Source organism: Scyliorhinus torazame, chromosome 31 (assembly GCF_047496885.1).
Source record: "Scyliorhinus torazame isolate Kashiwa2021f chromosome 31, sScyTor2.1, whole genome shotgun sequence".
Taxonomy (NCBI): domain Eukaryota; kingdom Metazoa; phylum Chordata; class Chondrichthyes; order Carcharhiniformes; family Scyliorhinidae; genus Scyliorhinus; species Scyliorhinus torazame.
The window spans coordinates 8067265-8071463 of record NC_092737.1 but is presented as its reverse complement, the minus strand read 5'-3'; the positions used below and the strand labels follow the sequence as shown (position 1 = coordinate 8071463).

The 4199-nt window shown below is 76.4% G+C and overlaps 1 protein-coding gene across 2 annotated transcripts in view; it reads left to right on the top strand.

Moving 5' to 3' along the window:
• Positions 1–582: 582 nt before the first annotated feature.
• The window catches only part of LOC140404648 (thyroid receptor-interacting protein 6-like), an 89031-nt gene continuing 85414 nt past the window's right edge, over positions 583–4199 (top strand). The window contains exon 1 of one of the 2 annotated variants that reach the window (XM_072493257.1): positions 583–816. The gene's annotated coding sequence lies outside the window, so the exon portion shown is untranslated. The remainder of the gene's footprint in view (positions 817–4199) is intronic. The other variant, XM_072493262.1, reaches the window with a different exon arrangement.

Here is a 4199-nt window from a genome sequence, read left to right as displayed (position 1 = left end):
TTCTCTCTCTGTCACATTCTCTCTGTCACATTCTCTCTCTCTCTGTAAAATTCTCTCTCTCTGTCACATTCTCTCTCTCTCTGTCACATTCTCTCTCTCTCTCTGTCACATTCTCTCTCTCTCTGTCACATTCTCTCTCTCTCTCTGTCACATTATCTCTCTCTCTCTGTCACATTCTCTGTCTCTCTGTCACATTCTCTGTCTCTCTCTCTCTCTCTTTCACATTTTCTCTCTATCACATTCTCTCTCTATCTCTCTCTGTCACATTCTCTCTCTCTCTCACATTCTCTCTCTCTCTCTCTCTCTGTCACATTCTCTCTCTCTCTCACATTCTCTCTCTCTCTCTCTCTCTATCTCTCTCTGTCACATTCTCTCTCTCTCTATCTCTGTCTCTCACATTCTCTCTCTCTCTCTCTATCTCTCTCTGTCACATTCTCTCTCTCTCTCACATTCTCTCTCTCTCTCTCTCTCTCTGTCACATTCTCTCTCACATTCTCTCTCTCTCTATCTCTCCCTGTCACATTCTCTCTCTCTCTCTGTCTCTCACATTCTCTCTCTCTGTCACATTCTCTCTCACATTCTCTCTCTCTCTCTCTCTATCTCTCCCTGTCACATTCTCTCTCTCTTTGCGCGTCACTCCATTGGAATCCGCTGACGTCACCGGGGCTGCAGAGAAAAAAAAACTTCTGGAAACTTTTCCCGAAAAAAAAAAACCTGGGAACAAAACACCGGAAAGTGGAGAAGCGGGAGCGGGAGAGAGAGAGAGCGGCACCGGGAGAGACCAACCCCCGGAGCGGCGGCGGGAGAGCGGAGCAGGTACCCGGGGGGGGCGGAGCGGAGCGCGAGGCCACAGCTCAAAGCCCAACCGCCACAACCGTCAGCCCCAGCCACCCCCCCCCCCAATACCATCCCCCCCCCCCCCAATACCATCCCCCCCCCCAATACCATCCCCACCCCCCCTCGCCCCCCACCCACCCCCCTCGCCCCCCACCCACCACCCCCCCTCGCCCCCCCACCCACCACCCCCCCTCCCCCCCACCCACCCCTCCCCCCCCATCCCCCCCATCCCCCCCCATCCCCCCTCCCACCCCCCCCCCCACCCCCCCCATCCCCCCTCCCATCCCCCCCCACCCCCCCCCCCATCCCCCCCCCATCCCCCCCCCATCCCCCCCCCATCCCCCTCCCCCATCCCCCCCCCATCCCCCCTCCCCCCTCCCCCATCCCCCCCCATCCCCCCCCCATCCCCCCTCCCATCCCCCCTCCCCCATCCCCCCTCCCCATCCCCCCCCTCCCCATCCCCCCCCTCCCCATCCCCCCCCTCCCCATCCCCCCCCTCCCCATCCCCCCCTCCCCCCCCTCCCCATCCCCCCCTCCCCCCCCCTCCCCCATCCCCCCCTCCCCCCCCTCCCCATCCCCCCCTCCCCCCCCCTCCCCCCCCTCCCCATCTCCCCCCCCCTCCCCATCCCCCCCCTCCCCCCCCCCCATCCCCCCCTCCCCCCCCCTCCCCATCCCCCCCCCTCCCCCCCCCTCCCCATCCCCCCTCCCCCCCCTCCCCATCCCCCCTCCCCCCCTCCCCATCCCCCCCTCCCCCCCCTCCCCATCCCCCCTCCCCCCCCTCCCCATCCCCCCTCCCCCCCCTCCCCATCCCCCCTCCCCCCCCCTCCCCATCCCCCCTCCCCCCTCCCCATCCCCCCCTCCCCCCCCCTCCCCATCCCCCCCCTCCCCCCCCTCCCCATCCCCCCATCCCCCCCCTCCCCATCCCCCCCCCTCCCCATCCCCCCCCTCCCCATCCCCCCCTCCCCCCCCCTCCCCATCCCCCCCTCCCCCCCCTCCCCATCCCCCCCTCCCCCCCCCTCCCCATCCCCCCCTCCCCCCCCTCCCCATCCCCCCCTCCCCCCCCTCCCCATCCCCCCCTCCCCCCCCCTCCCCATCCCCCCCTCCCCCCCCTCCCCATCCCCCCCTCCCCCCCTCCCCATCCCCCCTCCCCCCCCTCCCCCCCTCCCACCCCCCCTCCCCCCCCCTCCCCATCCCCCCTCCCCCCCCCTCCCCATCCCCCCCTCCCCATCCCCCCCTCCCCCCCTCCCCATCCCCCCTCCCCCCCTCCCCATCCCCCCCTCCCCCCCCTCCCCCATCCCCCCCTCCCCCCCCTCCCCATCCCCCCCTCCCCCCCCTCCCCATCCCCCCCTCCCCCCCCTCCCCATCCCCCCTCCCCCCCTCCCCATCCCCCCCTCCCCCCCCCCCCATCCCCCCCTCCCCATCCCCCCCCCCTCCCCCATCCCCCCCTCCCCCCCCTCCCCATCCCCCCCCCTCCCCCCTCCCCATCCCCCCCCTCCCCACCCCATCCCCCCCCTCCCCCCCCCTCCCCATCCCCCCCCTCCCCCCATCCCCCCCTCCCCCCCCTCCCCATCCCCCCTCCCCATCCCCCCCTCCCCCCCTCCCCATCCCCCCCTCCCCCCCCTCCCCATCCCCCCCTCCCCCCCTCCCCATCCCCCCCTCCCCCCCCTCCCCATCCCCCCCTCCCCCCCTCCCCATCCCCCCCCTCCCCCCCCTCCCCATCCCCCCTCCCCCCCTCCCCATCCCCCCCTCCCCCCCCTCCCCATCCCCTCCCCTCCCCCCCCTCCCCATCCCCCCCTCCCCCCCCCTCCCCATCCCCCCCTCCCCCCCCTACCCATCCCCCCTCCCCCCCCTCCCCCATCCCCCCCTCCCCCCCCTCCCCATCCCCCCTCCCCCCCCTCCCCATCCCCCCTCCACCCCCCTCCCCATCCCCCCTCCCCCCCCTCCCCATCCCCCCTCCCCCCCCTCCCCATCCCCCTCCCCCCCCTCCCCATCCCCCCTCCCCCCCTCCCCATCCCCCCCTCCGCCCCCTCCCCATCCCCCCCTCCCCCCCCCCCTCCCCCTCCTTCCCCCCCCCTCCCCCCCTCCCCCCCCCCCATCCCCCCCTTCCCCCCCCCTCCCCCCCTCCCCCCCCCCCCCCCTCCCCCCCCCCCCCCCCATCCCCCCCTCCCCCCCCCCCCTCCCCCTCCTTCCCCCCCCTCCCCCCCCCTCCCCCCCCCTCCCCCCCCCCCTCCCCCCCACCCTCCCCCCCTCCCCCCCCCTCCCCCCCTCCCCCCCCTCCCCCCCCCCTCCCCCCCCTCCCCCCCCCTCCCCCCCCCTCCCCCCCTCCCCCCCCCCTCCCCCCCCCCCTCCCCCCCCCCTCCCCCCCCTCCCCCCCCTCCCCTCCCCCTCCCCCCCCCCCTCCCCCCCCCCTCCCCCCCCCTCCCCCCCCCCCCTCCCCCCTCCCCCCTCCCCCCTCCCCCCCCCCCCTTCCCCCCCCCCCTCCCCCCCCCCCTCCCCCCCCCTCCCCCCCCTCCCCCCCCCTCCCCCCCCCCCCCTCCCCCCCCCTCCCCCCCCCTCCCCCCCCTCCCCCCCCTCCCCCCCCCCTCCCCCCCCTCCCCCCCCCCTCCCCCCCCCCTCCCCCCCCCTCCCCCCCCCTCCCCCCCCCTCCCCCCCCCCTCCCCCCCCCCTCCCCCCCCCCTCCCCCCCCCCTCCCCCCCCCCTCCCCCCCCCTCCCCCCCTCCCCCCCCTCCCCCCCCTCCCCATCCCCTCCCCATCCCTCCCCATCCCCCCCCTCCCCATCCCCCCCTCCCCATCCCCCTCCCCCCCCCTCCCCATCCCCCCCTCCCCCCCCCTCCCCCCCTCCCCCCCCTCCCCCCCTCCCCCCCCCCCCCTCCCCCCCCCTCCCCCCCCTCCCCCCCCCTCCCCCCCCTCCCCCCCTCCCCCCCCTCCCCCCCCTCCCCCCCCCTCCCCCATCCCCCCCTCCCCCCCTCCCCCTCCCCATCCCCCCTCCCCCTCCCCCCCTCCCCCCCTCCCCCTCCCCCCTCCCCACCCCCCTCCCCCCCCTCCCCACCCCCCCTCCCCCCCTCCCCATCCCCCCCTCCCCCCCCTCCCCCCCTCCCCATCCCCCCCTCCCCCCCCTCCCCCCCCTCCCATCCCCCCCTCCCCCCCCCCTCCCCATCCCCCCTCCCCCCCCTCCCCATCCCCCCTCCCCCCCCCCCCCCATCCCCCCTCCCCCCCCCCCCCCATCCCCCCCCCTCCCCCCCCCCATCCCCCCTCCCCATCCCCCCCTCCCCATCCCCCCCTCCCCCCCCCTCCCCCATCCCCCCTCCCCCCCCCATCCCCCCTCCCCCCCCCCCATCCCCCCTCCCCCCCCCCCATCCCCC